This window comes from Festucalex cinctus, chromosome 14 (assembly GCF_051991245.1).
Source record: "Festucalex cinctus isolate MCC-2025b chromosome 14, RoL_Fcin_1.0, whole genome shotgun sequence".
Lineage (NCBI taxonomy): Eukaryota > Metazoa > Chordata > Actinopteri > Syngnathiformes > Syngnathidae > Festucalex > Festucalex cinctus.
In genome coordinates this window covers 9,390,375-9,403,135 of record NC_135424.1, presented here as the reverse complement: position 1 = coordinate 9,403,135, position 12,761 = coordinate 9,390,375, and the positions used below count along the sequence as shown (strand labels likewise).

General features: G+C 42.0%; 1 protein-coding gene across 1 annotated transcript in view; it reads left to right on the top strand.

The window, feature by feature from the left end:
* Nucleotides 1-12,761, top strand: part of sar1ab (secretion associated, Ras related GTPase 1Ab) — a 109,352-nt gene that overhangs the window by 606 nt on the left and 95,985 nt on the right. The window lies entirely within an intron of this gene.

Below are 12,761 nucleotides of genomic sequence, written 5' to 3'. Positions count from 1 at the left end.
ACGGGGCGGTTGGGACGAGGCGATTGGCTGCGGGCCTCGGCGCTTGAACGTGCCACCGGGGGTGTCCCGGGTGGAAAAGGCCAAGCGCGAACAAAACACCTCTTTCTTCTTCTGCCGCTTTCTTCCCCTCTTTTTCTCTTCTTTTGTCGCTTCAAGTCACGTTTTTGCAACGCCATTTTGTACTCGCACGCTCGTCCACACGCACACAAGTTGGAGATATTGGCTGACATTTTAGAAAAATGACTTTCTTACATGTCATTCAAATTAATACCAACATTTGTATGTCAAATGATATCAGGTTTTTAAAGGGATACTTGACTCATTGAGCCATTTTCAGCAGTAAAAAGTGACTATTTTGTCTATAATTAACGTGGCAACGTAATTATTTTTCTTGTCCAATTGGTACCTTTAAAAAGTAATTTTCTACTTGGTGTCGACTGATGATGATGACGACATCACCTGTGCTGAGGAAGTAGGTAACGGCCTAACGGCCATCATGGTAGGTAGGTAGGTAGGTAGTCAATCATGGCTCAGTTTACTGACCAAACCCAATAAACAGGTGAGCCATGATTGGCAGTTACCTACTTCCTCAGCACAGGTGATGTCATCATCAGTTGACAGCAAGTAAAAAAATTACTTTTTAAAGGTATCAATTGTACATGAAAAACAAAGTTATAAAATTCATTCTGGGCAAAATAACTTTTCACTGCTAAAAATTGCTCAATTAGTCAAGTATCCCTTTTTAAACAAAATCATATGAACTAAATATTTTTTGAGGACCATTAAGCTGTTAATGTATTGTTATGTTTGTTTTCTGTAAACCGTTTTGAGACAGCTAAGGCTGTTTGAAAGCACTATATAAATAAAGATGACTTGACTAAATTAATTTGAAATAAACATCAAATTCAATTTAATCCAACTGTCAATCTGTAAATGAAGCAATCAAGAGAGCATTTCAACGCCAATCCAATAAAAACTGCAGAAACAATTATTAACTATTTGATCGGATAAAATTCTCAATGTACTGCATTTTTAACAACATTCAAACTAAGTTTGATTCTAAATATGTTTAGAAAACGAAAAAAAAAAAAAGAAAGATCTAATTTGAACAGAACAGTACGAAATCTGAACTTGCTGAAATAGAAAAAAAAAGTGCATGTCCTCAATGTGTATTTTGTTGCCATTTTTCATTTTTCAACATAATCTGCTGAAAAAAAAACAGTCAAGTCATCTTTATTTATATAGCGCTTTCAAACTTAGCTGTCACAAAGCGCTTTACAGTAAAAGATTAACAGGGGTAAAATGATTGTCCTGACTAAAAGTAGACTTAAAACGTTGACAGTTTTTCTTGACTAAAACTAGACACAAAGAAAATGTTTTCTTGGACTGAAATAAAGACTAAAGTCCTCGATTTATAGTCGAGTAAAAATGGACTAAATAAAAACTGGCGACGCTGATAACTCACAAGCGTGATTGAGACTAGACTAAAACTGAGACAAAATGTAAAAATGGTGGATAAAATTAACACTACTTGTGAATTATTGCTACACGTGTTTTCCATGCGTGTCATGTCACGCGTATGTGTGCTTCAAGTGGCGTATTACGGGTGTGTAAAAGAAACAGCTGGCATGGTAACACGCTAAAGCTAAGCTAACATACGCTAACCGCGTTTGTGGTCCACCCTGGGCCAGCTTGCGTGCGATGACGCCGTTGCTCGCGTCCTTCCGCCGACGTCCTCCCACGGCGAGCGACGGGGCCGCTCCATTTTCCCGATGACATGGGCTGACGTTGGAATGACGAAAGTTGCGATGATATGATTTGTCCGGCGTGCGGCCAGGCGTGAAACAGGCTTGTGGTTTCCGCGCCGCCGTTTGTGTACTCGCTGAACCCGAGCTAACGAGGCGTCCGTGTTCATTAGCGGACAATTGACAGCGTGAACACAATTGACCTTGTGTGTGACCTTGTGTGTGCCCTTCCTCACCAGCGAGCTGTCACGGCCTGTGTCCAAATGGAGGCAATTAGCCGCCGCCGCCGCGCGTCTCGCCCTCAAGCTGCGCCGTCGTGGCGGCTACAAGACATGGCCTAATCGGCCCCCCCCTCACCACCAGCTCACCAGCCTAATCGGATCCGGACCCTCCGAAATCCCCCACCGCTAACCCCCTCAAGTTCACAACCATTGCAAACAAAACAAGCGCTGGAAAGACAAACAACAGCTAGCAGTTAGCAATTAAAACCCCCCACAAATGTACACAAAGCAAAACCCACGCATTGCATGACACAAAGAAATATAAGGGTCATTAGCTTGTGGCTAACTTAGTGAGCTAACAATTAGCGACAAAGATTCAACAATAAAAAAAAAAGATTAGCAAGTGGCTAAACTAGCCAGCTAACAGTTTGCAACAATGAAGCAACACAAGTTAACTTTTTTTTTTTTTTTTTTTAATCTCAATGTTTTTGCTCTGCCTCCACAAGCTAACATGCTAATAAGACCTTTCTGTGTATCTAAATCCAATGCAATCCTTACTTTAGCTCCTGTTTATCTTATCTGAGGTTAGTTTAGTTTATCTTGGCTAATCTCAGATGAGTAGATCACAACAATAACAATGCCCTCAAAACACGCACGCACACCCCAACATGCACGCACACACATCAACAGTTAACATCTTTCCCAGGATGCTTTGCGTCAACATTCAGGAGGAACCACTTTAGTAAAAGATATAACATCACCATGAAGAAAAATCAAACAAGTTGAAGCGCGTAATGAGGATGATGATGAAGATGAGGTTGAAGAGAGAGCGTGTGTGTGTAAGCATGTGTAATTTGATGGCGGCTTGGCGTGTTGCTAATGCTAATGGCCTGACCGCGCGTTCACCCTCAAACAAAATGACAAAGAATAACACACAGAGCTCCATTCTTCTTTCATTCTTTCTCATTCTTCTTCTTCTTCTGCACCGATGAAGAGCGCAGCCGACAGCAAAGTGGCGCCCGGCGGCAGATTAGCGGACCGAGTTGGGGTGGGGGGGGGGGTGGCTGGGCCTCGGGGTCGCGGACGGCTTTGGCCAAGGTTGCGATGGGAAAACAAGTCAAACAAAAGTTGATTTCCGCGTGGTCATGTGACGCACGCTCAATGAATGCCACTGGTCAGAATGTTGGCGGACAAAGTGGCCGACGGACAAGCGCAAGCGAAGGCCATATGAGACAACGTAACAAAAATATATGTCCGGGTTTGAACGATAGATGTCAGTTGCTTGCGAAGGGAAACGGAAACTGAAAACGCCGCTCCTGTGCTAACGGTCCGCTTCCCTCCACGCACAACTTAAGATGGCCACCGGTGGCTTCACTTCTCGCGGTGGCAAATCAAGCGCCATTGTTCAACATGTCGGTGGACGCTCTTGTAAGCTTTTTGAGTGGCGGGTGTCATAACGTCAGTAAATAACGGAAGTGACGTCCACGCTAGCACGTCATAGCCATGGTCAAGTTAGCATCAGTCCGCTACGTAGCGCAGTAGAAGTGGTGCCAAGTGGTTTCAAATAGTGGTGGGCTGATCGATATTGATATCAGAGCAATACTGGCACTAAAATATTGATCTAGTGGTTTAGTTTCAGTTTAGTTCTTTTATGCACTGCTGCGATTCGGTCAAACGGACAGTAGTGTGTTTTGATCGTGTGCCATCACATGACTTAGCATCTCATCTTTGTAGTAGATTGCATGAGGGTTTGGGTTATGTTTTATATTTGTTGTTTGCATGATAATCTTTAATATATTATTTAGGTTGAAAACCAAGTGATGAAGGCAGAATTTTTGGTTATATTTTTTTGTATTTGTAGTTTTTGAACAGTATATGATAAAGTGTTTAAATTTCTTTTCCTGTGATCACTTTGTGTGCTTTGTTTAAGAACGTTCCAAAAATATTTTTGAAATGGTTGGGGAAATGTATGTGTGTGTGTGTGTGTGGGGGGGGGGTATTGATAAAGTATTTTCTATTTCTGAATAAACTTTGTACTAATAACGCAAAAAGACTTACAGGTTGAAATTTGATTGTGAACAAACAAATCAATACAGCTATCTTAATTTAAAAAAAATATATATATATTATATAACATAATTTTCAAAAAGTATTGTTATTGGCGATTCTGGGCCTGTATCGACTTGGTATCGGATCAATACCAAAATTTGCAGTATCGCAAATACTGTAGTCTTCTCTACAACAATTAAGACGAGAAGAAAAAAACAGCGGCCTCCAGTGGAGAAAATAAGCAACACAACATCCCCTGGGCAGGATGCGGCCTGCGAAAGACTGGAAGTGTCACAGCAAGGCGTCAAGACGGCCATCTTGGCGCGTGCGTGTGCGAGATTGGAGCAGCGGGAACTTTTTGGCTTCTTGGGTTGTCACGGCGACAGACCGACTCCAGCACCACTTGTGATGGCCGTGTTTTGGTCTGTGCTTAAACCGTGTGTGTGTGTGTGGGTGTGTGTGTGTGTGTGTGTGTTGGTGATCTGTCAGCGGGGTTTCCCTGGTGGAGGTCCGGTGGGATTTACCTCTGACCCCAGCGCCGTTCTAAGCGGTGAGTGATGACAGGCGGGTGAGGCTTCCACACGGCAAGAAAACAAAACAAAAGCAAAAAAAAAAAAATCCTTTCAGGATGTTTGCGTCCGTTTTTTTTTTTTCGACGCTAAATGACGTCACGTTAGCATGTTTCAGTCATGTGCAAGCCAAGGTTATTTTAGTGAACGAAAACTAATGGAAAAACAAACTAAAATTCAAAAAACTATTTTGTTAAAGAAGTAAAATAAAAACGAAAATGCTTTCTAAAAAAAAAATAAACTAAACGATATTTTATGTTTACAAAACTAACAAAAACTATAATTATAGGGAAAATGTCCTTGTTTTTAGTCTTTGATAATGTAATGCATGAGCCTTTGGGGATGATTTTAAGTCGATTTATTGTGATATTAACAGAAGTGATGTCATCTAGCAGCAGCCAATAGAAAAGCACCTTCAGATGACGTCGCTCCTATATGGTGTATTTTTTATTTTTTTTTAAATAACTAATACGAATAAATACTAACAGAACCACCATCAAAACTAATTAAAACTAACTCAATTAAAAAAACAAAAAACAAAAAAACAAAATCAAAGGCGAAGGGCGTGGGGGTCACTCGGGGTCGGGATGGCGCAAAAAGGCGGGGCAGGGCGCAAAGAAGGCGCTAAAAAAGCTGCCGCCACCGCCTCCGCCGCCTTCTCTGGAGTGTCGGCAGCACCTTTCTTCTTCCCGCCGCCGGCGGGACCCCCTCCACATCAAAAAGCGCAAAAAAGGGGAGTGGCGCTCACGTGTGTGCTTGTGGCGACACGCATGGCCGCTTTTGCGCCTTCACACGTCGTCAAACAGACGTGTGTGTGTGTGCGTATAGTCGAAAGAGTGTGTGCACAATGTATGTGCACACATACTGTATGTGTGCATGTGTGACTAGGTATATATGTCAGTGTATTTACATGTGTGTGTACGCAATGCCAAAACGTATGGGAGCATTCCTCGTCGGTTTGCTTTTGCGGTGTTGTTGACATGTCACAACAAACGGCGGCTACTCACGTGAGCAGACACACGCACACACGCAAACATACACGATTCAAGCTAGTATTTTGCATTCCAGTCGTTAATTCACAAAAAAAGTTGTATATTAAATCTTCCTTCCCCAATCAAACGATTTTTTCGATGCATTCTCATCGACTAATGAAGATAAGATGAAAATTTACTTCATTTCATCAAAAATGGACTAAAATCTTTGCTCATTTTAGTTCATGAACAAAAATGAGACGGTATCATGATTTTGTAGAATCTTGTCTGCTAATTTGTCACTGTGAGACTGTCAGGTGACAGACAGTTGACGCGCCCCCTTTCAAATCTGCAGCGAGCGAGTGCAACTTGCACAAACATGGGACAGAAGTGGATTCACGGTGAAGGGTTTAAAAAAAAAAAAAAAGTAAACTATATTTACAATGTAACATTATCAATAGCTATAATATTCCAACAATAATGTTAATCCGACCGCTAACTAATTCCGGCTAACTTACTAGCTACCATAGCATGGAGTCACAGTAGCCACTGTTAATTGTGTGTCAATTTTTTTTTCATCAAAAAGATGAGAGATAGATGTGAAATATTGAACATAATCTGCTGACCAAAAAAATATACAGCGTTTAAATGACTGTCCTGTCTGAAACTAGACTAAAATGTTGACAGTTTTTGTTGACTAAAACTAGACGAATAAAATGATGTTTTCTCGGACTAAAATGCTCGATTTATAGTTGCCTAAAAATGGACTAAATAAAAATAGGATGACGTTGACCATGACCAACTATGATCAAATCCAACAAGCGTGATTGAAACTGGTCCAAAACTGGTCAATTTCAAAACGACGGATAAAATGAACACTAATGAGAAGTTCCACCCTGTCTGAATGCGACTTTGCTGAGTCGCACCCAAAGTGCCAATCAATCGTCTTTACTGCTGTGCCTCGGATGGTTCAATTGAGCAGGAATGCGGCGTGAAAGGGGCCGGGAGACACACGCACACCCGCGCACGCACGCACACACAACAAACGCGACGGCAGCAGGTGCGTGAAAGCGGACACGTAAGGTGCCGTGGCCCCGCCCATCACGGAGCATGCGTCCCGCTGGCTTCCCGCCGCACGCTTGACCGGAGGGCGCCGCTGGGCGCTAATCCTGTTAAAGAGGAAAGAGAGCATTACGCCGCTTCAGCGCTCTGACCCGTGACCCCCGCCCGTCCGCCCGTCCGCCCGTCCGCCACTGCCTTCACCATCGCCGCAACAACGCTCACCTTCGCCACCGCTCGGATGCGGGACGGCGCAAAAAGCACTCCGGAGCGCCACTCGGGAAAGTTGCTCAATCACATTGTGGTTACGTTATCGCTGATGACATAAATGTCAGCAAAAAAGATTATTTGAAAGCGGAGGCGCAACAATGAATCGACTCCTCGCTAAATCATCGATGATCCGATTCATCGACAGCTCGTTTGGTGGGAAAATGTGCACGTTTCCAGTAGGGGTGGGAACCTCACGATACGATACGATATGTGATACAAGGCTCACAATAACGATTATCTCACGATATGACGATACTGCCATTATCGATATATTGGTCAAGAAATAAGTCCACAATAATCTACGATACAACTACTCAAGACATAAAGGGATGTTTTTTTCAATCAATATTAATATTACTCAGAAATGTTGTGCTTCAAAAGGTCAAAACATAAAATATGTTTTAAAATGTTTAAATTGAAGACATAATCCACATTTTTCATCGAAACGTATGCAAATGTAAAGTCAGTTGCTCGACAGAAAAATGTCTGGCACAAGTCAAAGTAATCTGATGAGTCTTCTTCGCCTGAAGACTTGCGTCCATTTCCCCGCCACTCTTATGAGGGGCTCCCCCTAGTGGCCCGCCAAGGAATTGCTCAATAAGTAATCAACAATGGAGCTGCTATAGTGGCTTGTTATGAACTACAAATATCACGATACTTGCGTTGGCGTATTGATAATCAATCGGGAGACAAAGTATCACGATTCATCGATATCATCACACTCCTAGTTTTCAGCCTTTTTCAAAAACATTTTAAAAGCAGCTTGGTCCTTTAGGGGGAAAAAAAAAGTTGCCAAAACTAGCAAGCAAAATTCTAAAGTGACTCAAAGGCGCTTTCTGATGGGTGGGCGTGTCCTCACGCAGCTGCACTATTCGCTGAAAACTTAACTGAGCGTTTTTGTGTGTGTGTGCGTGCGGGGGGGTTCCGGCACCCTGGTGGTGTTTTTTTGTTGGATGATTGACAGCTGGAGAAAGCCAAGTGGTAATGAAGTGCCAGTCACACGCACACGCACGCACAAAATAAACTGTTGACGTTGTGCGTGTGTTGTCATGCAATGAGGAGAGAAGAATAGAATGACGGACGGGAGCTGCGGGGCGTGAGGGGGGCGTGGCCAGATTGGACCGACGGGTCGGCGTTTTCGGCCGAAAGCTTTTCCAGCGCTCTCCTGACGACATCTTTCAAAATGTCCGCCTCAGCGCGGGGGATTCAAAGGTCGTCCATTGCTTTGTGTGGCCGATGCCAGCGCGTTAGGGTGGGCGGGGCCACGCCGCTGACTGCGAATGGGTTTTTCTTTTCCACGCCGGTGACGTTTGTCTGCACCGAAATAAATGAAATCCGTGAAGTAGTTAGCTTTATTTTTTACATTTACTATAAATGTTTTAAGGTTCAGTTTATACACTTTTCTCATCGAGGCATTTACATTTTCTCACATTTCTCTCGTTTAAAAATGGTCAATATTCAAATCTTCATACATTTAGGTACATTACTGTGAAAAAAAAAAAAAATGAATGCAAAATTGCAGTAAAATGATCCACGATGCCGTAAAAAGTGAACCGCGTTATAGTGAGGGAACATTGTATTATAATTTTCTGTATAAAAGTTTAAATGTATGCTGAAAGAAAATATCGACGAGACTGCCAATTTAGTCGACTAAAAATTGCTCTTTTGTTCGTCGACGGCTAAAATTGGACAAACTAAAATGCAATCAGATGACTAAATGATGACAAACTTTAGTGAATTTTCATCAATAAACGAACTAAAACTAAATTAAAATTTCTTGTCAAAATTAACAGTGTGGTGGGGGGGTTTGTTCCAGGGTGCTCACTATTTTTTTAACACGTTAAAAATAAATAAATAAATAAATAAATAAATAAATAAATAAAAAGTGGCTGGTATGTGCTGCTTTAAAGACCCCCTTTTTCTTTTATCGCTCAGTTCCTTAGACCCCGATATTAGATTTGGCAGAGGCATCTTTTGTTGAATTACAGTTATAATTCTTTAATTAAAAAATATATATACAAATTTCCTCCTGTACTAAACACCAATCAGCATATAATTTATACATGTATTTAAGGCAAGTTGTAAAATGTTTGAAGTCTTCTTGTTTATGTTTAATACATCTAAAACACCATCAATGATGCTGTTTCTACTAAGTACTATCTCAAATGTTCTCCAATTTGGATACTGTAAATGTATCGGATGGTATGGCGAGAAACGTTTCTTGGGAGGAGCAATATGGCCGCCTCGCCACCTCAAAAGTCTTGGCCTATTGGCTAGCCACTCATATACACATAATAGATTAGTGGGTCGTTTTCACGCACAAGTTCTCCAGCCTTCCGCGTGGGACATGTGCAGCCCAACACATCCAATTTACTGAGGTACCGTGAACACAACACACACCCACACCGGGCGGTGGTCTCACTGTGTGTATGAGAGAGATCAATCACAAGCTTTAAGGTAAAGAAAGAGATTGAAACTCATTCAGGTGAAAGTGTGTGTGCGTGTGTGCAGGGGGCGTGTCGCAGATAAGTCACAGTGGCAGCTTGCTTCCGTATGGACGTGATGATGATGATGATGATTAACGAGTGAGCAACACAAACCTGCGTGCTCTTTCGTTCTGTATGCGTGCGTGTATCCATTTCCAAAAAAATAAAAAATAAAAAATTCTCCGTTAATTAAATTGTAATTACTTCTCGATAATGTTCAACTATCGGATGGCGGTGCACATTTTAGCTAGCGTCTGACTGGATCAGATCAAAGTATCAAATGTCATATGAAACTTCTTGCATGTCTATGCGATGTGCATATTGCGTGGGCTACTATCGCGATATCAGTATTTTTTTCCAATATATCTTGCAGTCCTACAAGACAGAATACGCTCACACACGTCAACACACACACATTTGAGTCTGAGCTTAAGTCAAAATAGTCGTTAGCATGTCGTCAAAACGTAAACAGTAAACACGACTGGTCGTGCAACAGGTGGTCCACGTGCGTCTTCGGGGCAATATGGATGCGCTTGCTTCCTTCCCCGGCCTAAAAGGACACTTCCTCTCACCTTTGTTTACGCATAAGAGTAAACACACAGAGACCCCCCCCACCCCCCAACCCACACGCGCACGCACGCACTCAGGTGGGCAGTGAGAAGCGATTTCCTGGCGTCAGGTATGCGCGCCCTCGGGTGCTTCTGTGTCAACGTGTGACAAAGCCGACAAGTCGATTGCGTCATGTGCACTCGTCGTCACCATGACGATGTTTCCACAACTATACTTATAGGGAAAAAAAACTCAAACTAATACTGAAACTAACTAAAACTAAACTAAAACTAAGTCTTTATTAAATAACCAAAACTAATCAAAACTAATAAAACACCCAGAAAACTAATTCAAACTAACTAGATTTAAAAAAAAACTCAAAACAAAATAAAAACAAACTAAAATGAAAAATTCCCAAACTATAATAACCCTGTTTACAAATTCAGCCCTCAAATTCAAACTTTTTTCTTTCTTTTTTCTTTGACAACAACACAAAGAAGCAGCCAAGTGGACGCCTGCTGGCACCAAGTGAACAAAAACAATACCTACAGCTCACATGCACATTATTTTGTTTTAAAACGCCAAATGGTTTTTCATTTAATTACTCAATTAATTGATGGAAGACTCAAAATATTTGATAGCTGCAGCCCATTCAAATACTTGATGATTTGTAAATTCCTGTCACTTTGTATCTTGATGATGACAACGTTGCCACGGAAGCAGCACCAGGACCATGTCCACATTTTTTTTGTTGTTGTTGTGCGTCAGGGATTCAAACTTGCACCCTCCGAGTCTTGAACCCTGCCAGTCGTCGGCGCTTGGGCCCCGCACGGAGAACAAGCGTGTCTTTGAGAGGCTCGACAGAACGGTAGCACCGTCCCGGCACAGGTCGCGACCCCTGAACATGAGCCGTGCACCCGGCGGGGCTCGGCCTGAAAGATAAGGAAGCGGACAGGCCCCGAGGGGCCCGACCGCTGCGCTGCCCGCAACTTACTCGCTCGATTCCAAATTCTGGCTGGACAACTTTCCTGTTTTCAACTTCAACGAATTGGATATTTTAGTACCTTCTTAGTGTGGTCTATGTGCTACGTGTGCAACTTCTGGGCATTTTAGTGGCAGGTAATCAGGTCAGAATTGGCTTTACTAGTGCAAAGACTGGGCAGTTTAGTGGTACTAGTAGCCTAGTCATACTACAAGTGCAGCATTGTAGGTTACTGGTAAGGTTTAATTGCGTACAAAACAGCGGTCGCGAGCGGTCAAGCCGAACAAAACGAGGACGAGGAAGTCAAGCAGGATTTCAAAATAAAATCCTCAAAATGTGGCCAGCCCGATTAGCTTGCAGTGTGGCACGACGATTCACTTCTTCCTCGTCCGTCTTTTTTTTTTCTTCTCCCGCACGAAAGTGCGGAATGCCGCCGAGCTTCCGTAACGGATCCCGCTCGGCTTCCGCCGCCAATTGACGAGTGGCGCCCCCCCAATATACCACCCCTCCCAAACCTCTGACTGGCAGCAGGAAGTCGGACGGGGTCAAGAGCCTCGGACGTCGGCGTTGACGGATCCCGACGTCCCGTGAAGACGACCCTCACAAAACCAAAAAAAAAAAAAAAAAAAAAAAAAAAGTCTTCCCCGGCGGGCGCTCGTCCGCCTTCCGTTAGGATTTGGCCATCGTCAACAAGCTTGCGTTTGCGTTTCAGGTGGTGGATTTCACGTTTCCTTTGAAATCCTCACGCAGAAGTAAAAACATTTCACGTTGCCATGGAAACTTTTTTTTTTTTTTAATATGTTGATCATGCTTTTTTTTTGGGGGGGGGGGGGTGACTTCATAGTTCTTCTTGCCTGGTGTGTGTGCGTGTGCACGCGTGTGTCAGGGTGATTCTAGTTTTTAAATTTTTCATTTTAGTTAGTTTTGATTGAGGGTTTTTTTTTAATTGAGTTAGTTTTAATTAGTTTTCAGGGTGGATCTGTTAGTTTTTATTAGTTTTAGTTATTTAATAAATGCTTTGTTTTGGTTTGGTTTTAGTTTCAGTATTAGTTTTAGTTTTTTTATGTGTATTACTTGTGCGCAATATTTAAAAAAACAACCATGGGAGCGACGTCATCTGAAGCTGCTTTTCTATTGGATGCTGCGAGATGACCTCACTTCTGCGTGACACGCATTCAAACGTCCTTTTTCTGGTTAATATCAAAATAAATCTAATTAAAATCACATTTAAAATTGTCCTCAAAGGGTCATGCATTATATTAATTACCAAAGACTAAAACCAAGGACATTTTTGCTGTGTTTAGAATTAGTTTTAGTTTTCTAAAAGCATTTTTGTTTTTATTTAATTTCATTAACAAAGTTGTTTTTTAAATTTTAGTTTAAAGGCATACTTTACTTATTTAGCCATTTTTGGGAGTCAAACATTAATATTTTGCCAATAATAAATTTGATATTTTCATTATTTTTCATGTACAATTAGTACCTTTAAAAACACATTTTGCAACTTGCTGTCATTTAGCTCAGCTTGTGAATGTCACATGACCAAACCTAGAAAACAGGTGAGCTGTGATTGGTTACCTGAGCCCTTGTGATGTCATTTTCAGTCGACAGCAAGTTGCAAAATGTGTTTTTAAAGGTATTAATTGTACGTGAAAAATAATGAAAATATCAAATTTATTATCGGCAAAATATTCATGTTTGACTGCCAAAACGGCTAAATAAGTAAAGTATCCATTTAAGTATTTTTGTTAGTTTTAGTTTACTAAAATAACCTTGGTGCACGTGTGTGTGTGCGCGTGTGTGCGTGATGTCGCCTGAGGCTGACAGCAGACGCGCATCATCCTGTGTTTACATAGCGAA